This window comes from Mustela putorius, unplaced genomic scaffold (genome assembly GCF_011764305.1).
Source record: "Mustela putorius furo isolate JIRA1106 unplaced genomic scaffold, ASM1176430v1.1 tig00003863_pilon_pilon_pilon, whole genome shotgun sequence".
NCBI lineage: Eukaryota > Metazoa > Chordata > Mammalia > Carnivora > Mustelidae > Mustela > Mustela putorius.
In genome coordinates this window covers 7437127-7460285 of record NW_025422015.1, presented here as the reverse complement: position 1 = coordinate 7460285, position 23159 = coordinate 7437127, and positions in this window count along the sequence as shown.

Here is a 23159-nt window from a genome sequence, read left to right as displayed (position 1 = left end):
TGCACCCCGCGGCACATACCCGTCTCTCCACCATGCTTTCAATGAGGTTTAAATTACAGTTTTTATTCATATCAATGGTATGTTTTTACATGGTAATAACCATCCAAGTGCTAGTCACAGCTGAGCCATGTAGTTTACACTCATTTAGTTTACTAATATTATTACCAGCCTTGTTTGGTGTTCTCTTTCCTTTGCAGTTAATAGTTATCTTGGTCTCTTAACTTTGCTTGTTTCTTTGCTTCATTTTCTTTGTACTCAGCACTTAATTCAACCCTAACTTTTCCAAAATAGCTATAAAAATTCTTCCTAATGTTGTCAGTCACATAATAAAATAATTCCCACTTTCTTCTTTGGGAGTATTCCTCCTAGGCCTCTGGCTGCTCCTCTAATCACAATATTTGTTCGGGGATACCCTTCATTTCTCCCCTATATCAGATCTCTTGTTTCCTGGAGCCCATATCTTTCTCTTACTTGTTATACCCTCTCATTTTGATGGAACACATTCTCCAGTAGCTTTCTGAGAATGGTCGCAGTAGGATTAATTTTTGCAACTTGGTTTCTGTCTAAATATGACTTTTTTTTTTTTAATTTCACACTTGAGAGTTTGGGTTAGTATTATATTCTAGATGGCAGATAATTTTCTCTAAGAATTACTGAAGTCTTTGCTTTATTGTTTTAAGTTTTCTAGTGGTATTATTATTCAAGACAGTTCTGATACCCACTTCCTCATATGATATAGTTTTTTTCCCCATTACTCAAAAGTTTTAGAAAGTTCTCTGCAACCTTAAAATGTTACAGTGAGGGACACCTGGCTGGTTCAGTCAGTGGAGCTTGTGACTCTTGGTCTTGGGGTTTTGAGTTCAAGCTCCATATTGGATGGAGAGCTTACTTAAAAAATAAAATATTTTTAAAAAAATGTTACAATGATATGCTTTCATATAATTTTGTTTTTATTGTTCTGGCCACATTGTGGGTCCTTTCAATCAGCACATTTCTGCTCTTCATAAATTCTTGAAATTTTTCATATAGTATTTACTGAATAAAGTCCTTCTCACTCCTTTTTGATTCCTTATCTGCCTTTTTGAGACTCATATTAGTTACATATAGAATCTTATTTGACATATGGTATTCTAGTTTTCTTCTCTCTCCCCTGTCTTTCATCTCTGCCTTTTTTTGGTTTACTATCTAGAAGTTATACTATGATTTCTCTTCCAACTTCTCTACTGAAGTTTTTTAAAATTCATTATTAACACTGCTTGAATTTCCTTTTGAATTTCTAGGAGTTTTCCTTATTCTCTAAATGTCCTTTTTTGTTTCTTTCTCTTCCTTCCCCCACCCCCCATGGATCCTTTCTTCTCAATTTAAAAGGACATTAGTGATAATCTTATAAGAATATTTTTCTTTCCCTGAATTAATCTGTTTCCTTAGAGTTTCATCTTTCCTGCTTTGGGGTCTCTCACAGTCTTATGGTCCTTGATGGCCCATTCATATCTAAGAGTGAAGGCTTTAACTCTGATGAGACATTATGTATACAGCTAAAACTTGCCTCTGGCCAGGAGAGCTGGATATTACTTTAGCAAACCCCAAATATTAATCAGATCCCCCCCCTTTTATTATTAGTTTTCCCAAAGAAGAATCACCTAATGTCTCCTGCCTGGAGGTAATAAACCTGGATAAGAGTGTCCTGAAGAGCAAATGGTGCGTGGGGAGGAGAGGCTCATAGAATGCACTTTCCCTAATCTAACTCCCATGTCTTCACCATTATGTCTCCTTGCCATTGTCAGCCAGAGCCTCTGTGATTCATCCTCCTCTCTGGAGACCAAACAGGCTTCTGTTGGGGGGTGAGAACAAAGTGCCTGGCTTCACAGGCTGGGAGAGGGGAGCCAGAGGCCCAACTACATGTTACAAAACTACAGTTTCCACTTTGGGTACCTCTGGTGCGTACCTGTTATCTCCAATTCTTGGGGCTTTCTGGAGTTTGGTGGTGCAAAACACATGGTTTCTTGCTGACACTCCACTGACAGTGTTGAGTTTTGGGTTTCTTCTCTCTGCTAAGTCTGATACCATAGGTCATCACCTATCCATATTCACCTGTCTGCAACTGTCTCCTGCCTGCCCTTTCATCCTTTCTTAGCCCTTGTGTATTTACAACATCTTCATATTACCTTTTTAGAGATATTTGGACAGGGAGCACAGATAACCATGACTTAACTAAAAGTCTCTCCTTCTCTTGAATTTATGCCATGACTTTCCACACCAAATATCCCAGAATTGTGTTGCGTGTCACAGTTGTATTCTGATAGGTGTGAGGGGATATTCCATGGGAAAAGGGGACTCCCTGGTCAGGGAATGATATATACCATTCATTTGGCTCTTGCTTCAAGTTTTCTTTGTGACATCTCGATTATTATGCTCTTAATTCTGATTTAATTTCTAATTATGTTTATTCTATATCCTCAGCTATACTCTAGGACCTCTTGAAGTTATGTACTACATTTCTATATATAATATGCTTAGTGTAGTATATCATAACATCTATTTAGATATCTGGCATTCCTAATTAGAATGTAAGCCCCTGGGGCAAGGACTATGTCTTATTCATATCTGTACCCAGCAGCTGGCAGAGTAGTTGGAATATCACAGGGATCGTAAATAGCTGCTGATGAGTGAATGTAGGAGGGATGTGCTTCCTTATACATTCCCTAATCCCTCATTTACCGCATACCAAGGGAGAGTCTCTTGTAGAAGTCTTCAGATGAAGTCTGTATGTGCTCTAAGTTAAAAATCATCTAATACCAGAAGTTCTTCACATGACACAAGATAGGGACAAGGGCAGTAATTTGGAAAAGGACATACATTCTCCCTTTCTCTCCCCACCCCATGCGCCTGCCTGACCCCACAAAGCCAGACCCTTTGCAGCCCCTAGGTGGGTCTCCTGCTTCTGAAGGAGAGGAGATGTGTTTCTGGTAGTCCTAAGGCAGACCTTGGAATGTATTTTCTCAGAGAAATAGTTTCATAAGTATTGCCCACATATAGAAGAAAATATATTGTTAGCAATGTATTTCCAGTTCAATAAGAATTAAACTGGCTTTAGAGGATTACCTTTGAAAACTAATTATCATTTTTAAAAAACTGTTGCTGTGGGAAAATGCATTTTGAATTCCAACACATATATAAACTTTTGGAACACTGATCACTCATATGTTGGAGACTGATTATATTGTATTTGTAGTCCATTTGGGGCTGTGGGAACAAAAGGAATATTAAATTATCAACTGGATTATACCACCACTGGGAACAAGAAATATAAAGTTACAAAATAGCCTATAATATGGAATATCATGTCAGAATAAAAATGAACATATTTTACACAGTTGGTGTTATTTGTGGGCTGGCTTGGTGTCTACAAGAAAGAATATCCTATAAAACTGTATTTCGTGGGTCTAATGAAGTTATGTTTGCTTCTGTCCTAAGCCCTGAGATAGCCTAACTAAATTGTAAGTCCAGAAAAAATGATGCATGAGCACTGTGTCATCTACCACCCTTATAGTGGACTGAATAATTATTACTGGATGCATTTTTTAAATATCTTTCGGAGAATTATGAATGACCCAAAATTGGATTGGTAATAAGAAAGGATCTCAGTCAGAGGTTAAGCTGCTCTCTGAATCTGGGACTGTTGTTTTTCTATTTATATCATAATAATATGATCATATTAATAGTCAACTCAACGTTTCAGAGTAAAATGAAGATAGAATTCAGAACATACGAAATGTTGTGATGAAATAAACCCAACACCAGGGGGCTCAGTAGAGCCTTTGCTTTTTCAACTGGCAAGGACATCATTATTGGTTTCCTAAGAGAACACTGCACAGCAGGGAGTGGTAGGAATAGAACAAAAATGAAATGAGGGAATGTTCCATAGCAATAGTTTAAAGAGAAACTCATTTCTTCTAAAACTAAATCATGCTACAAAGACTGTATGTCTACCTATTTATCCTATGGGTGACCTGAATACTTTTCATAGTCCACAGGTCCAAATATATATACTAAATGGATATTGTTTTGTGAAAGCCTTTAAAAATCCATTTAAGATTATTATAAAGTTATTAACAATGATGGATGGGTCCTATAAAATACACATAATTACTTATCATTCAAAAAATCATAACAATTAGTTATCATTCAAAAAACAGGTATTAGCGGAGTGTTTCATTTGGGCTAAACACAGGGCTAGGTGCAAACTTTAGACTAAATATTGGGCTACAGGATTTAGTAACACCACTTCATAATCTGTTACTGCTGGGCAGCAAACAATGGAGTGACCTTTCCAATTAAGTAGCTCTAAAATTGTCAGTATGTGTTTTATCGAATATATTGTTTCCTAAATAGGCCTATTATATTATAAGTTATTTTATTTTAATGTTGTATCTGCATTTTAATTGAAGGAAATGTTATGGTCTTTTCTTTTTTAAACAAAAGCCAAAATACAAATATGCTTAGCAGTTTATTGCTATCAAGTTTTCAAGTCAGGTAAATTGGACCAATTTCATTTAATAGATGAAGAGGAAAGAGAAAAGACTATTAAGTTACTAACCAAACACATCCCTAAAAAGTAAGTGATAGATGTGGAAAATATAAAATGTCCTTGGCTCTCAGAACCCCTGGAAGCCCAGAAACTCACAGTGGTGTGTGCTTTGATTCTTGGTGATAATCATCATAATGGGTTTCTTCTTGGCAGCTTTAAGAACATATCACCTAACATAGTCGTTGTGCAGTATTAGTAAAGGGGAAAAAAATGTCAAAGACTATCCAAAAATCCAATTTCGTCAGGAGTTAATACTTTCAAGTATTAAATACGAAAAGTTGAGCTGGAAATTTCCCCAACTTCCAAGAGGAGATGGGAGCTGAGTCAGCTCCTAATTCTGACCTTCAGATGACCTCATATAGGACCTCAACTACTCCAAATCTGTTTCTTCATTCTAAGATGAGGACAATAATCTGCTCTGCCCCAGAGATCATGGTCAATTAAAAGGTGAGATTATCTACATGTAAGCATTTTGTAAAGTGCAAAGACTTTGTTGTTGTTGTTTTTCTATAATTATTATTTCCCTAACTCATTTCCTGTTGTGCCCCTAAAGGGGGGTGGCAATTATGGAAGTCTGACATTCCCTGGGAGTTTTCTCTGGCTTAATTCCCACTAGTGCTGCTGGGTCACCTGGTGCAGATCCTAATCGGAGCCACTGACGTGGCTTTGACGTGATCCCAGGCTCCGGGCATGGTGAGTCTCTCAGGATGGCTTTTTCTCTCCCTGCCATGGGTCTTGCCTATTCTTAGAACTGACTCACATCTTATGGTTCTTACAGGCAGGGGGGAGATACAGCTTATCAGGGGGTACCCCACCAGAACATTCAGACCTTCACCCTTCACCTATAGTTTGGAGAGTTGCTTTTAGTCAAGGCAGACCAGAGAGAACCGAGTTCAAAGAGGAAGTGGGAGTTACGCAGAAGGTCTGACCGTGGTGTATTTTTGTCCCAGTGCGGCCATACAGTATCCTTCACACTGATGAGCTCTGAAGAAGTATTTGCTAGAAGTATGTCAGTTAAATGTAGTAATTATTTTTCTCCAAAGGGGAAAAGGCAGTAAGTAGCACGTGCTCGCTCACCAACATTACAGCTTTTGCCCCCTGATCACAACCATAGGTTTGGGCTGATTTCCTATTCTCAGGCAATCAGTCAGGGGAGGAGAGAGAGCCATTAGCAGGGTGCCCTAGTTGACCTTCAACTAAATTATTGTTCCATTCCCCTCCTGCCTTTCTTTCAATGTAAGAGGGAGGGTAGTAGAGTAGCTCTCCATTTAAAAAAAAAAAAAAGGAAAAGGAAAGAAAACAGGTGCCAGGCCAGTGCTGTCTAGCAAAGGGATCTAATTGAGGGTGACAACAGTCTTCTTAGTCTGACAGCTGTTTTGGTTGCCCCTCCCCTTTGTGTCGGTGAATAGGAAAATAACTGATTAGAGCTATTTATGTTAGAGATATATTCGATAAATATTTGCCGGGCCCTAAGTATTGAATATTGGTTTAACAAGTAAGTTTTTGTTTTTCAGTATTAAAAAAAATCCCCCAATGTGACAGGCAAAGGAGTTCAACCAGCCTTGGCATAGCTTTACCTGATGCAAATAAAACACTACAGGGACATGACAATATGTATTTCAAATACGTAATTTTGATTCTTGTTATGTCAGAGATGTCCTATCCCAAAGAGAAGATGTAAATCAGATATATTGAAAGCTCAAGTCAATGTCATCCCAAATAAATATCTCTCAAGCTGTGCAAATGAGTACCAGTAAGTACAGCTTGAAACCTGGATAAAAGTACATTACTTTCCAACAATTGGTATTGCAAATAAAGCTACTGACAACCAGAGCCATTTGGGGAGATTGGATGTTCTCTTGTTATAACTTTTTGGAGCATTTTATATCACTTGGGGAAACCTTAGAGGTGTTTTTCAGCAGTGCTGTGTAAGACGAATTTCTCCTCACAATCCAGCTCATTGTTATTACAGACAAGTTCAGCATGAGTAGTCAAGAAGGAAATATAACTGCTAATGGCACTCGGTGCTAATGGGTAGTGGAGTCACTTAGGTTAACATAAAAAACAGCTAGGTGAAAGTATGGGACTGGCCACAATTAATCTCAAGTAGAGCCCAAATAAAGACAAAAACCACAGGTGTAAATAATGGCATTCTCCAGTTAGTGCAAAAGAAAGCAAGTTGAGGATAATTTTTTTTGTTAATTTCTTTTAACTGCAATATGTAAAACACCCATCAAGTTAAATTCTTGATATCAATCGGCTGATAATAGATCTACCTCATGTTGCTATTACCTGTAATGGACATCTCTGTGAAGTTTCTAAATTTACTGTGAAAGGCTGAAATCAAGCTACAGATAAATTCTCTAAGTTTTTTATTAATGCATTGTTCAAAAACAGAATACTTTGTTTTATATGACGTTGATACATATAAATTAATGTGTGTGTATATATAATTTATATATGCTCCAGTTATGAACAGAATCAAAAAGAAATACATGAATTCATTACTCAAGACATAGAATATAACTACTACTATTGAGGTGGCCCGAAGGTCCCTTCCCCTTCTGATCCCTTCTCGTAATTGTTATCCTGATGTTTTTGATTTGTTGTTATTCTTATTCTATCCACTTTGTCATTCTTTCTTTTTCTTTTTTTTTTAAATTTATTTATTTTAGAGAAAGAGAGAGTGAGAGCACTAGTGGGGGCAGGGGCAGACGGCAGAGGGAGAGAATCTCAACGAGACTCTGCATTGAGGGAGGAGCCCCATACAGGGCTTGATCACAGGACCCTAAGATCATGACCCGAGCCAAAATCAAGAGTTGGATGCTTAACTGACTGACACCCCATTAGTTTTCCATTTTTTATGGTTTTCTACATATGTGTGCTTCCTTGAACAATATGTTGTTTGGGTTTTGTACTTTATAAAATATGTTATACTATATATTTTTTATTACTATTTTTAATTCCGTTGTTACTTTAATCCAAGTTACACAAAAACACATAGAGAAGCAAATTGTACTGCAAATCCTGACATTAAAAAAATCAGTTCTCACCCCTATACCCACTCCCAATTTCAGCTTTTACATGGATTTTTAAAATCCAGTACTTGCTTATATATATTTAAACAATGTGGTTATACTGCTACTAATTGGTTTTTTTCAGTTCTAGAAAATATCTATTTTCCTCCCACTTTGGAAGGTGAGAAGTTGTTTCTTTCATACACATCTCATCGCCCCACATATTTACTCACACTCTTCATCTCCTAGATTCCCAACACCACCCTCCCTGCCCAGGAGACTCCTGTCATCAGTTAGATGATATATGGTTAGATCACTAGTCAGAGTTTATATAATTATGACTGTGTGAACACCATTCACAGCCTCACTATGTTGTACACGTTTTTCTGCACAATGTTGGGTTCCCCTAAAATTAATGATTAAGTTACTTTTTTATTCATTTAGTTTTCTATGTGCCTATGATGAATTCAACTCACAAATTTCACCCAGTTTTGTAAATCTCCTTTCAAAATGTTCAAACCTATTAAATAGGTTATTATTTTCACCTTCTTGGAGAAATTTTCCAACTGTTCCCATCGGAAATGTTCACAGCTGTCATTAGGAGTTTCAGTCTAGAGACTCTCATTTTAGGGACTGTCTTTGCTTGTCTGTTGTAATGGCTCTCCTCTTTCCTAAGTGCCAGGTCTTCCTTTCTCTTAGTTTACATCCTTGTTTTGCTGGAACACATATGCCAGTAGCTTTGTAGGAAAGGATGCATGGAAGATAAATTTTGATACAGGAAATCTAAAAGTGTCTTTGTTGACTGGTTATAAAAATCAAGGTTAGGGGAAATTATCCTCCTTTGGAATTTTGAAGACATCAACTTCCAGTCTTGCTACTGAAAAGTCTAAAACCTATCTGTGTCTTGATCCTTTGTATGAAAGCTGTAGTTTTCTCTGCAAGATTGTAGGACCTTTTCTTTGATATAAATGTTCTGAAAGTTCATGATGGTGAACCATTCCAAGATAGGGGCTGTTTTCCTGCATCCTGCTGGGTTCTCAGTGAGTCTTTCAATCTGGAAAGCCATATTGTTTGTTCTGAAAAATTTTCCTTCAATCCTTTTATTAATAGTTTTCTTCTGTCCTATTGTTGATCATTATTTAGATAAGATCTCCTGGTCCAGTCTTTGTTTCCCTGTATTTTGTCTCCTATTTTCATTCCCTTTGTTGGTTTCTTTTCTTTCTGGGAGATTTCTTCAACTCTATCTTCTTATTCCTTACATGAGTTTTTCATTTCTGCCACCAAGATTTTAGAAAAAGAGCTTCTTCTTTTCTTGGATTATTTCTTTTTTATACCATTCTGCTATTTAATAGATATGATTCTTTGCATACCTGAGGATTTCCAACTTTTCTTTTTCTGATGTGTTCTCTATAAGCTCAGAATTGTTTCATCTTCCTTTTTGTTGCCTTGATCTTTGTCTCAAAGTCTGGAGATGCATTTCTGCCTGTTCATGTTTAAGAGTGATGTGCTAAACAGCATGCAGGAATCTTAGTTGTATGCATTTAAAAATCTTTCCCAAGTTTATAGTTTGTCTTTTCACTTTTTATATAACTCCACAAACAAACATTCTTAAACTGAATTTAACATATTTCAATTAGTTCCCTTGGGTTCTCTACTTTTTATTTCTTGTCTAATAAATTCCTCTTAGTGATAAATACATTTTCCTATACTGCCTTTATAAAGTCTCATACTGATAGTTGTGCTTGTTGCATTTAAGTCTTTAATTCACCTGGGATTAAATAATACATATGATCAGAGATAGTCATCCAACTTCATCCTTTTTCCATATGGATAATGAACTGACCCAACCCCGTTATTGAAAACTTTATTCTTTCCTCACTGAAAACAATGGAAGAAATGTCTTAACTCAAGTTTCTGCCTGTGTCTATTTCTGGCTCTCTCTTCTGTTACATTGTTCAAATTGTCAATTTCTTTGCCAATACGAAATAACATTATAGTCAGACTTAATGGGACAGGTTTCCCTATCTTGTTCCTTATCTAACATGGCAATCTGAAATTAAAAAGGAAGAAAACCAGCTCCTAATGTGAAATTAATGATGGACTTGACTTCACTCATTCATTCATTCATTCACTTATCAAACATGCATTAAGTACTCACCATGTTTCAAACAAGCTCCAGAAATCGAAAAATAAATGAGACCTAATTTCTGCCCTAAAGGAATGAATAACCTAGGAGGGGAGACGAATTAAGTGTTACACATTAATTCCATTAGGAGTAAGAATAAGGGATGCACAAGATGCTGTATGCACAAAGAGGGAGGAAGGAATTCTGCCCAGGGATAGCTAGGAAAATACTGACAGTTTGACCAATAAAGGGTAGAATCAACTTGGTCTGAAAAGATAAACTGATATTTAATAGGAGAGAGAAAGAGAGAATTACAAGCAGAGGAAATTCCATGGAGATATGAAAGCCCATCATCTGTTTCATAAAATAGGGTCTAGCAAAGGAGGGGATAAGGTTAGGAAAGAGGTTATGGTCAGATGGGGGAAGACATTGTCTGCCCAGCTGAGATGTTCAAGCTTTACCCTGTCAACAGAGGATTTGAAGTAGAAGGTGATATCCCTTTTGTTGGGAGTTGGGCGGCATAAGAACCAGAGCTGAGTAGGGGCTGGGGAAGGCACTATGTATGGTGAGGCCGGTTCCAGTACATTGTCCATGGGAGAGATGCTGAGTTCTGAACTTAGGCGGGAGTGAAGGGAATGGAGTTTCCAAGAAACTGTTTCCAAGAAACATTTGGAAAGAGAATGAACGGGGCGTGTCAAAAGTGGTTGGCAAGACAAAGGGAAGGTGAAATACCAGACAGGTTTCTAGCTTGGGTGACTACATGGGTGTAGACACCTTTAGAAACAGAAATCGCTTTGCCAGGAGAATATGACAGGGTGTCTGGTAGAGGAAAGGGACAATCCAAGACTTTTATTTTGATCATGTCAAGTTTAAGGGCCCCCAGAACATCCGTGTGGAGAGATAGGGAAGCAGTTAGAAGAACAGGTGTAGAACTTAAGGTATCCACCATCAAAACCTTAAACGTGCCCAGTGTCCTTCTCATTACTTGAATAACCTGGATTCTCAAGTGTACTTAATTCTTTTTCCACATAAGGACAGATTTTCCAAATAAATGTATTTAAAGTTTCAGAATATTCATCCCCTATGCATTTTCAGCCTTAAGACATACACGGGACAGTGCCTTACTCTGCTTTTCATGGGGAGCTGGGGTGGGCAGAGGGTGCCAGCTCCATGACTCTCTGGGGACTTAGTAACAAGAAAGAGGTGCTGCAAGAGGAAAGAGCCTTTCTGATGGGGACAGCCAAATCCAATTCCTCAACTCTTCAAAAATCTCTGCCACAGGGACAGGGAAAGAACTGTCATTTGAATATGCACCTTGCACCTCACCTCTTACAAAGGTCCTGCCAATATTCTTCAGAGCACTTTGGGGAACCCAGAATTATATCATGGAAAGAGCGATACTGCAAAGAGAAAGAGCACCAGGGTGCAGGAAGTGGAAGGTGTTTGGATATTTAAATCATAGGCTATTAATAAAGCTGTTTGTCTCGCCCTGTGATTACAGTGTGATGATTATGTTTCTAGAGTAAAAGAGAATAATTTTAAAAATTGTATTTGCAAAAAAAGTAAAAAGCGGCTGATTCCCAGTAAAATCGAAGACACTTAAATATCTCATGTTTTCCTTATTTCATGAAATATCTATGGTCCTTTTTTAATGATTGCTGTTACATTTTAAAAGTGCACTGACATCCTGTAGGAATTAATTAAATAGTCATTGCCTTTGCCTTAGATATAAACTTCAGACACGATGTGTGAACACCATCCCCAGCTTCAGGCTTGGAACTAATCAGTGCCGTGCTGTGGGTACAACACATTATAAGCTGTAATACGTGGGGTAGTTACTGCAAATCCTGGTCAGCTCTCATTGTGGCAAGCACTAAGGCGATGCAGGTTGCCTTGTGCTGCAGTAATTTAAGAGAGCCCCTAGTGTCTGTCATGAGCGACCCATCAGCTGAGGATTATAAATCCTTTTCCTATATGCTGTTATTTACCCTGGGATATATTGACTCAAATGAGCTTTGACTTCTGTTGCTGAGAGAGGTGAAACCAGAAAACATGAAGGTGTATTTGTAGACTGACTACATTTCCATCCATCACACTAAAGTTCAGGCTTATGCCTAACCGAACCACTGAAAAGGCAAAATGTTATGCCAAGAGAGACGAGGAAACCTACTCTTGAGAACTCCGGTTCGGTGCTCTCCCCTCAGCTCAGCCTTTTGCTCCCAGTTGAGCTGCTAAGAAGTGCAAGAGTGCTAGAGTGCTCTGGTAATCAGATAACAATGAGTCATATTTAAATTTGACGCTGGTTTGGAGGGTATGACAAGCAGAGGGAGCAGGGGGCATCTTGTGGATGACTTCCCCAGCAATTCCAGGGAGATTTAGTGCTTGGTGCTCAGTGATCCTACGGCACATCGCTCACCATTCCAAAATAGCACCTCCTAACTCCCATCACAAGTATATCTTTACCCAATTCCCCAGCCCATCCTGTGAACTCCAGGTGTGAACTGCCATCCTGGTGGCAGACCTGGAGCTCCTGCATCAGCGCTTCCTCAGTGTCAGAACGGGTCCCTGCTCCCCAACAGGGATCTCTGGGAGGGAACAGAATGCTAAGCCTCCCACACACTGTCTCACTTGGGATCCAACTAGCCTGTCAAGGGTTGAATGCTGTCCCCCAAACAGCAGCTGTTGAATCTCTACTCCCTGGTATCATAGAACACGATCTTATTTGGAAACAGGGTTGCAGACATAATTCATTAGTTAGAATGAAGTCATACTTGAGCATTAGGGGATGGTCCCCTAATCTGTAAGGACTAGTGTCCTTACAGAAAGGAAACATTTGGGCACAGACACTTAGGCAGTGAGAATGTCATGTGAACATGAAGGCTGAGATCAGGGTAATGCATTTATAAGCTAAAAGTGCCAAAGATTGCCAGAAAACCCCCAGAAGCCAGGGAGAACTCCTAGATTCTTCTTCACAGCCCTCGCACTCCTGCTGACCTTGATCTCAGACTTCTGGCCTCCAGAACTATGAGACAATAAATCTCTTGTTGTTGAAGCCACCCAGGCTGTGGTACTTGGTTATGGCAGCCCTCGCAAATTCATACAAAGCCCATAGTCTAGAAAAGAAGGAGCGGAATGACAAGGTTCATTATTATCAGCTCATAAGAACAGAAATGACAGCTTTCTAATGGCAAAATTAATCATTTTTAGATTATTCACTTTATAGCCTTCTGATTCTTAAACTTGTAATTGCCATATGTGGTAATAGAAAGTGGAGTGAGAAAAGGTGTGATGGAAATGTGTTCTTAAATGAGGGATGTATATTACACTGATGGATGGTTGATGGATATATTTGAGAGAATGAGGCCCTATTACAGTAAAACGGGCTCAGAGCTATACATAATCTAAACATATTGGTACCAAGGGCCCAATACATAAAGCTTCTGCTTTGATATTAAACCGATGCATGTGTTAAAAAGATACTAAAGACAAATGTGCCAAAATCATCAGAGACCAGATTTCTATGAGTAAAGAGGAGACCCATGAACTCACACATTTTGCTTCTGTATCACTGTGACTAGAATTAAATATGGAAAATCAATAATGCTGAAAGGTAGAATTGACAATAAAATGCTCTGTTCTGGAGATTCGGGGGAGAGGACGGGAAGAACACAAAATTGGGTGTCGAATAGAGCTGGGTCCTATTCTTGATTCTTCTGCCTCCTAGTCATACGACCTTCTCCAAGTTATTTAACTCTCAAAGACTCTGTCTCATTACCTGGAAAACAGGGATAATAATACTTCCCTCAGAGAACAAACCTGAGGATCAAGGGAGACAGCATTGGTACAGTGAGCGCCAAAATGCTCACTAATGATGTTCAGTGAGTAGCCACTGAAAATTTTGTATTTGTCCTTGTTATGACCACAGGCATCTCTTTTGCACTGAGACACCAGCCATTCTGGCCATTCCAGACCAGGAGGTCCGTTTATGAGAGTCTAAATGGCAATGACCCCTGTAAAGCCTAGCAGGATCATTGAAGTGGCTACCAACCTTTCCCTTCTTCTTTTCTTAACCACAGAGTAGATCCAGATTGTGAGCTAGAGCCCTCAAGGACCCTGACACAGCATACAGTTGCCTTTGAATGACTCCTGCTTCGAATGAATCCAAGTGAACCCTCAGTTAAAAAAAACTTCCCATTATAAAGGACCAATGAAAAATAAAAGACTCAGGGCCCTGGGTGGCTCAGTCAGTTAAGCATCTGCCTTCGGCCTAGATCATGATCTCAGGGTCCTGGGATTGAGCCCTGTGTCTGTCCGGCTTCCCACTCAGCAGGGAGTCTGCTTCTCCCTCTGTCCCCCCTGCCCCCGACTTGTGTGCGCTCTCTCTCTCTCTCTCTTTCAAATAAATAATAAAAGGCTCTATGATCAGGAAAAGATGATTAAGAGATAAAGTTTTAGAAATTGGGACTGTACGATAGGCTGTTCTTAATTTCAAGGAAGTCTTTAACTCACTGAAATAGAGGCCATGATTTTAAACTTGATTCCAGCCACTGTGGTGTTTGCATGTAGTGTCTAAAGAAGGTGGGCCATGAGTACTGGAAATACAAAACAGGGAAAAGGCCTCAAGGAGCAAAGTAGTTTTCCTAACCATCTCTGCTGCATCCCTGGGCAGACTTTGCCTGCAAGGAAAATAATCGGGCTCCGCTTTGATTTCCAGTTAGCAAGCTGGGAACAACCCCAGGTAGTCTGAGGTTGAACACAGTGATTTTGTGCAGAAGGAACGAGCCAACCGACTCATCGGATGTCAAGGCTGTGGGCTGTGAGGTTTTGAAGCTTCCGTTACAAATGCTCTCGTCATCCCGAACCTCATTTTTCCAGCCCCTTGGTATTTGAACTCTGTAAGTTCAGCCCTGCCATGTGTTTTCCTGAGAAGAGGTTAATATTTTCTGATTTGAATTTAGTGAATTACTCCAGGTAATATTCACCCATCCTCTCCTGCTGACCCTTTCTACCTCTATGTTCCCCGTTCTAATTGCCCATTAATCAGCCTCGAGCTTGCCAATAGGAAAACTCATCCACAGGGCTATGAACTTGATGGGATTAGGACAAATTAGCCCGGTGACGTGCAGTGACAGGCTCGGGTTGTGTGATAAGCCTGGAATGCACAATTTGGTGGGCAGGAGGACATCTTTTAGCAGAGGGCTACAGCCAAGCTGCTGATGGGAAATGTCCATTTGTCTTGTGCAGAGAGAAGATGACATCTTAGCAGCTTCTTAACTGATAGAGAAAACACAATTTGGATCACTTTTACATTTAGTACCCCCAAACCAAAGAAAGGTAGACAATTTAAGAGGTAGATGAGACCTTACGGATATCTAATCTAAGTCCCTAGGTTTGTAGATGAATAATGGGAAAGGGAAAGGTATTATGTATAAAGTCACACAGGACTAAAACCCAAGCCTCCCCCTTCCTAACTTAAGAAATCAATCCAGGTGTAGGAAGGCGATCATTCGAAACACAGTGTGTCTAGATTCCAGTGTTATCCATCCACTCACCCAGAGAGAAAGGGAATTCGTGCCACAGGAAGTACAGACTTAACAGAAAACCAAGGCTCTGCCTTAGTTTCTCCCTTCCCTCTTCTGGAACAGGGCACTTGCTCAGTCCCGAAGAGCTTTAAAATTTTCTGTTCCCCTAAATAAGGACTTCAGACTCTATCATCACAAGCTGGGATTTGAGCTCCAACCATCCCCAGCACTGAGCACACCCTGAAGAGGGACACTAGAGACTCTTAGAAAACCTGCTGGTTACTGGTGGATGTTTCTTTCTTTTCACAAGTGGTTAATTTGACTGAAATGAACAAAGAGAAAGGAAATTCAAACAACAGAGTCACGTGTCACAAAGGAAGAGTCCACTGATAAGCATCTGTCTTAGTTCGGGCTCCTAGAACAGAGTATAGTAGCCTGGCTGGCTTACTTTTTTTATTTTTATTTTTAAGACATTTGTTTCTCTCAGTTCTGGAGCCTGCAAGTCTGAGATCAGGATGCCAGCATGGTCAGGCTCTTAGTGGAAAGTCTTCTTTCTGAGTCACAGATGACCATCTTCTGGTCATATCTTCATGTAGTGGAGAGAAAAGTCATCTCTCTCATCTCTTCTTATCATGGGGCTGCACCCTTATGACCTCATCAAAACCTAATCATTCCCAAAGTCCCCACCTCAAAAATACCATCACATTGGCAGCTAGAATTTCAGCAAATGACTTTGAAGGGGACACAGAGATGCAGTCTGGAACAGCAACTTATACAGGCACCCCTGTGAAACTTTCCTTGGAGACCTTCAAAAATATCTTCTGGCTAGCACTTCTTTGTCTTGGTTATGAAGGTGAAGTTCTACCTCGCGACCGGGGAGGGAACAGAGGAACCCTTCTTGTTGCTGCCAAACTTGAGACTGGATTTCTTTCCTGTGAAAGAGTGGGAAAGTTTGGGGGAGCCGTGGCTTCTCCAGGCCACCAGCTGCTGTGGAGGAAGGCGTGGCGGTTCTCCTCTGTGCTCCATACCAGCATGGCAGTTGGTCAGTCGTCCTGTTACTGGACCTCTCTGTTCAGTATCTTCCATGATGCAGTATCACTTATTTACATGCCAGTCTCCTAGGAGACAGGAAAGCTTTTGAGGATGGAAATGATATGAAAATAGTTCATGGATCTCAACCTGTACTTAGTACAGCCTGCCATCCTTTGTGCGATCTGACTTGCTCTGGAAAAGATATTCAGTGTTCATATTTTCAGGATTTGAATGAAACCTGAAAATCTACTCTTGTACATTTTTATATTAAATGTTTATTAGAACGCCACCCTGCTATAATGTTACCCAAAATTTCAGAGGATTTTATTTTTTTTTTTTTGCAAGGGGGATTGTGAGACACTTACCGCTGGAAGAGGTAGTCACCAGGATGGTGGAGGAACGAGGGACCCTCCCAGCCTGGAGGGCCAACATTCTACCTACCACAGAGGCCACATTTCAGCATGAAAACTAATCCAGCCTGCAGCTCGCATGGCCCGGGCTTGCTTGCAACCGGCTCTTCCTATGCATGGCCCTGAACTTACAGAGGTTCTGGGAATGAGCACCTTTCTTACACATTGCTCCGTAGGCAGGCACTGGTACTAGGTGCGTCACCCTAGTCTCAGGCCTGACCTGTGTGACTTACAGTCAACACTGAGTCTTCTTTTCCTCCCTGGTAGTGCATCTCAGCTTCAATTCATTGTCTAAGCCATGGTTCTCCAGGATGGTCCTGGACCCAAGGCACTGGCGTCATGTGGGCACTGGTTAGCAACGCAGGTTCTCAGGGCTTGGTTTAGACCTGCTGAATCAGAAGCTCTGGGGAGACAGGACTTTTACTGTGTTCCCTTTTCAGCTGATTTTGGTGTAAGCTTAAGTTTGAAACCCTCAAGTCTGGAGATGGAGGAGGCGGGTATTGATTCTTTTTTTAAACACTCTGTCCATTTTCTGAACATGAATCTCTTTGAGCTGCAGCCACACACCCCCTCAAGTATTTCACAAACCATAATCTGCAGATAGTTGGGAATAGTGTCCCCTCCCCAGGCCTGTTCATGTTTCTGGAATGTGATAACCCCATCACCAGCATCCTCTATCTGGGAGGGAGGTCCAGATAGATAAAGAATGATGAGTAAAAACAAAGGAGTTTAGACTAAAAAAAAGAGAAGGTGAAGGATGGACATGATAACTGACTTCAGATATTTTAAGGATCATGATGTGGAGGACTTAGAATTATTCCTTATTTATAGGTTAGAAGTGGGGTCAATAAAATAGGAGTCACAGAGACCCAGATTTGCCCCAAATGATAAGGAGGAGTAGCCTGATACTCACAGGTTTACGTATAGAACAGAAGGTCTAGAGGAGTGATGCATTCCTCATCACTACTCATGTTCAGCCAGAAGTCATAAGACTGATGCATTCCTCATCACTACTCATGTTCAGCCAGAAGTCATAAGACTCTTATTAAGAATATGATAGAATAGGCGCACCTGGGTGGCTCAGTGGGTTAAGCATCTGAATCTTGATTTCAGCTCAGGTCATGATCTCAGGGTCATGAGATGGAGCCCCATGTTGGGCTCCATGCTGGGTGTGGAGTCTCCTTAAGATTCTCTCCCTCTCGGGGCGCCTGGGTGGCTCAGTGGGTTAAGCCGCTGCCTTCGGCTCAGGTCATGATCTCAGGGTCCTGGGATCGAGTCCCGCATCGGGCTCTCTGCTCAGCAGGGAGCCTGCTTCCTTCTCTCTCTCTCTGCCTGCCTCTCAGTGTACTTGTAATTTCTCTCTGTCAAATAAATAAATAAAATCTTTAAAAAAAAAAAAAAAAGATTCTCTACCTCTCCCTCAACCCCTCTCCACCCCCACTCTCTTTCTTTAAAAAATGGGGGTGGGGGGTAGCAGAACACAGGGCACCTGGGTGGCTCAGTTGGTTAAGCATCTGCCTTCAGCTCAGGTCATGATCCCAGGGTTCTGGGATCAAGTCCTGTGTAGGGCTCCCTGCTCAGCAGGGAGCTGCTTCTCCTTCTTCCTCTGCCCCTCCTCCCTGCCTGTGTTCTCTCTCAAATAAATAAATAAAATCTAAGAAAAATAAGAAGGGGGATAAAAAGAATATGGTAAAAACAACTTCATTACAAGGCAAGGGATGTTCTTGATTACCTTAAGGTTTCTTCTACCATTCAGCAGTCTTCGTACCTTCCAGATAATAAATACCGGCCCATATAGGAAGGAAGGGAAGAAGGAATAGTGAGAATAATCTCCAAATCATTTATATCATGATTTTTATGTTTGGCTCTCACTTATATTGACTATGTAACATCAAGTTTAACTTCCTACAATGTGTTGTGTTGCTACAATGTTACTTTTTTATGGTTAATATGCATCTGTGAGCCCATGTAAACTAAGATGGAGAGAAGCAAAGGGGTGATTCATTGATTTATGCAGCATGTGCAGATGTGTGCTGTCACCAGGTGCTGGCAGAGTAGGTGTTGTTGGGGAGGAAAGAATTAAGTCATGGTTTCTGCACTGAGCTGCTCAAGCTGGCTTGAGTCGGACCACAAAGACAGATCCCTAAAAAGGAAGGCCCCAAATGAATGAGATCTAAGCTATAATGGTTAATATCAAGGCAGAAAATTAATTTCACAAACATGAGGCCCATTTTCTTCATGTCCCTTTTCAAAAATTACTTTAACCCTTGATTCCTTCCTTTACAGGCTTTTTTTTCTTTTCCTTAAATCTCCTACCTTCAGTAATCTTATGGCCTTATCTTGTACCAACTCCAGTCACACGGCAAAAAAACATTGTTTTAATTGTTAATTAACATTTTCCAAAGAAGAGGGAAATGTAGATTTCAAAAAAAAATAGAAATTTGGATAGTACTTTCTCAGTATTGGTTTAAACGAAGAGTTAACATGTGTATCGTTAGCAACTGAGGAAGTTAACTGGTGGTCTCTAAAAGCTGTCATTTGTCTTCAGATTATCTCCCCAGTCCCTGACAAGGGAGCCACTCCAGACTCTCAGGAAAAGTGTTTTTTTTTTCCTAATTTTTAGGAAGTTTGGAAATCACCTTCAGATTCATGGGCCTCAAACAGACTCTGATTTCTGATGATCTGGTGGCCCGTCCCTGTCCCCTCCTCCCACCCATCACCCTTCTAGATGTCACTTGTCACCACGTAGTGCTGCGGTCCAGGAGATTAGGCTGGGTGTCTGATCTCATCCTGTGACAGCCCTGGAAACGGCACTGTTTGAATCCCTCCCTGATAACTATCGTTGACTTCACATCTGTCCTTTTTGCACACTCCCACAAAAAAGTGTAGTCAGAATTGGGTGGGGGAAAATGTCACTTGGTGGCGTATGCTCTTGGAACAACATTAGACTGAGGACAGAGTCTTCCTGCGGACTCAGCCTGTGCTTCTTCTATGCTTTCCTTTGGTTCGCTTGTCACTCCCTGAGTGCACAGGGGCAGCGTGAGCCTGGGTGCTGCACCACAGCAGGCAAGCAGCATGGAGCCCAGCTCCCCGGAGACGGCTCCCCAGTGCCATCTTTGTATATGAAGGACTGCCTGTGTTTCATCTGTTCCAATATTACATATAAAGATCTCTCTGCCTTCTCTGATGATGCTGTCTATGCTGAACTCTATATTTATTAAGAGGGGAAGAATGGAAACACCCATGACAGTTGCGGTGCTATCTATTCAGATCATTTATGCAAATACTCAGAATCCCGTAAGCCATCCTTGTGTCTGTGATCTAAATGCTACAAATATTGCCAGTGTACCAGTATATGCAAAGCTGAAAATATGTTCTGCCATTTTCTACTTATGCCCTCATTATCTTTCCAGCTGCATAGAAGTTCTTCTCCCTTGCTCTGCCTTCCCCTTTCTGCCAGCATGCCCTCGCCATGTCCCTCCGTTCACTTTTCACTCAGAGACCAGGGGCTGCTCTGCCTGCCTTGCTACCCTCTCTTGTGTCCATTCCCCTGTCTCTGTTATCCTAGCCAGGCCTGTGGGTTTTGGAGCTGAAAAGAACCACCTGGTCCAACCTTTTAGTTTTTATCCATGGAAAAATGACCTAAAGAAATGAAGCTAATGATCCTGGCTTTAGGATCATCATTTGGATATGACCCTACAGCTGCCTCTCTCCAGAACTACTCACAAGGGCACAGTGAGTTTCTCTTCATTTCTATTTCCATCCATCCTGCGCACATATTCCAGGCTGTTCTTTCTGAAGACCTGCTGCAAGTCTTACTACTCAGCTCAAAAAACTTCAGGAGTTCTCCATTGCCTCCTGCATAATATCTACACCCCAGCGTCACTTAGAACTCCTGTATGTAGCATTCAGTCATCTAGGATTCTGAAACAAACTGATTCGTTCGCATACAGTGGACCCTTGAGCAGCGTGGATCTCAACAGTGCTGGTCCACTTACTGTGGACTTTTATTTTTTCAATAGATATATTGGGAAATTTTTTGGAGACTCGCAGCAATTTGAGAAAACTTACAGATGAACTGCATAGCCTAAAATATTAAAAAAAAAAAATTTAAGAAAAGTTAGGTATTATCGTGGGGCTATAGTATATAGTACATGTAACATACAAAATATGTTGACTGCTTGTTTATGTTATCAGTAAGGCACTAGTCAGGAGTAGGCTATTAGTAGTTAAGTTTCAGGGGAACCAAAAGTTATGCATGAATTTTCAACTGCATGGGTGTCAGCACCCCCAACACCCCACATTGTAAAGGTAAGGGTAAACTGTATTTTCAAATTATTAGTCAGCATAGTTAAAATGCTATAATTTCTCTAATCCACATGTTAATTTTTGTTTATTTTCTTTTGTCATATACAATTATATTCTGTTACAATACACAGCTTAACTGTTATGGTAAGCCATGTAACAGTCACCCACTTGAAAGCATTTTGATTACATACTAATTTTTATTTGACACAAAAATATAAAACAAAATAAAAATCAAATAAAACTTTCTTCTAGAGCAAGTCTTACTCCCCTTTCTCCTACCCCACCTCTTTACACACAAAAGATGAAAATTAGCATAGACTCATCAAACATTTACTGCCATCTTGTGGACAGGGACACATTATCCAGGCACCTAAATGGAGTGGGGTAGTCCCTACGCTTTCTTAGCTAAGCATCCTCTGTGTGAAAGCTGCATGATTCAACCCAAGGAAGCATCCTCTTTATTAATTAAACCATTTATCCAGAAAGTGGTTCGTCAAAGCCCGAGAAACCTTTGTTAAAAATTGTTCTTTATCATTACAGAACCCTAAACTGGTTGTCAGAAATGTGCATACAAATTATCTTCATTTTCTCATTCCTAATATCTAGGAAAGGGATGAGGGCAATATGTCAAAAAAAAGGCAACTGGGTGATTTTTATAGGCTTTGCTTCTTGAAGCAGAAAAAGCCCAAGTTGTTTTAATTAATGCATTAGCAATTAGAGGTTTGCATCCCAAAGAACACAATTTACTGCTGAGGATTCAATAGTCTCCCTGCTAAGTTGCTCCCAGACAAGTAATGTTGAAGCTGAAGAAATGTGTATTTCTCCGTGTGAATTATAAAATCAGTATTTCACAGAAGGGAAGACCAGAAGCCCATATAACAGCCACCCACATATTGGAATTCAAATTAATTCATAAGCAATGGGCATGAAATAGGAAGAATGAAATAAAACATTAAATAAGAACCATTTCACTTTCTGTGGGAGGAGGGGACCCCATCCCTACAAATCTTTCATTCCTTTGATTTGTCTGGCCAATCAATGATCTCCTATTTCAAAAGGCAGAGGTGCTCAGAATATTGGCCTTCTGTAGTAAATACAGTCCTTATTCAAATACTGAGCCAGACCATATCTACAAATGTGTTCATGCCATTATTATGTCTCCAGGAAGCTTTATTGTCTCCTATTTGGCCTGTAATGAAAGTCCTATGTGGTATTGAACTTGTCTTAAAGAAATGATTTCTTATACGCATAAAATTAGACCTGACAGAGAACCAGGGCACCTGCAGCAGAGCTGAGTCAGTGGGCGGCACTCTCCCTAATGTGTGCTGCCTCTCTCCTCCCCTTTCCCCGCTCAGCCTCCCCTGGGCTCAGAATCACTTGTGGTTCCAACTTCTTTCATCCTTGCCTGCCTGTGTTAATTACTCTACAAAAGTTGTTTGCATATTAGCTGTTAGATAAGGCCATGCCCACCAGTCAGAAGAGAATTGCATATTAATGTATTTCTTCACTGAACCAAAATTTATTGACCACTTACTATATGCCAGATTCTGTGACAGGCTTAGGGATATGAAGACGCAAAAGCATCTTCTCCATCAGTCCAGGCTGAGAGGAGTAAAATAGTAAATTGTGACAGAACCACCTGAAAAGCACAATGACAGAAGTAAATATGTGGGCTTAGTAGGAGCTTGTAGTTGCTAGATGCAAGGTGCATGGGGAAGTAAGTAGGGGTGATTATCATGGAAAAGCATAGGGAAGCCATGTGGTAGAGGAGCTTCATTCCATATGGGGGAGTAATAGAGAAGATAAAATGTGAGGGGATCAAGACTGGAATCAGACTAATTATGAAAACTTCCATGATTCTCAGCAACAGTGATTAAACCCCAAGCAGTGGAAATGGACAAGAGTCTCAAGATAGATACTTAGATTTTAAGAGGTAGAGATAGCAGGACATGGTGACAGGTGGAATATGGAATCTGAAGGCACAATGTTGACCATGAGGCCTTGGTTTCCACCTCAGGTGACTCTGTGAAGCGTGGCCCTATGTTAATGAGTGAGGAAATGGAACTTCTGGGAACAGGTGTGGAAGTCAGTCAGGGCACTGGAACCACATGCCCAGAGACCAGCAGTAGAAATTTTTCAGGAAGGAAATAGAGAAGG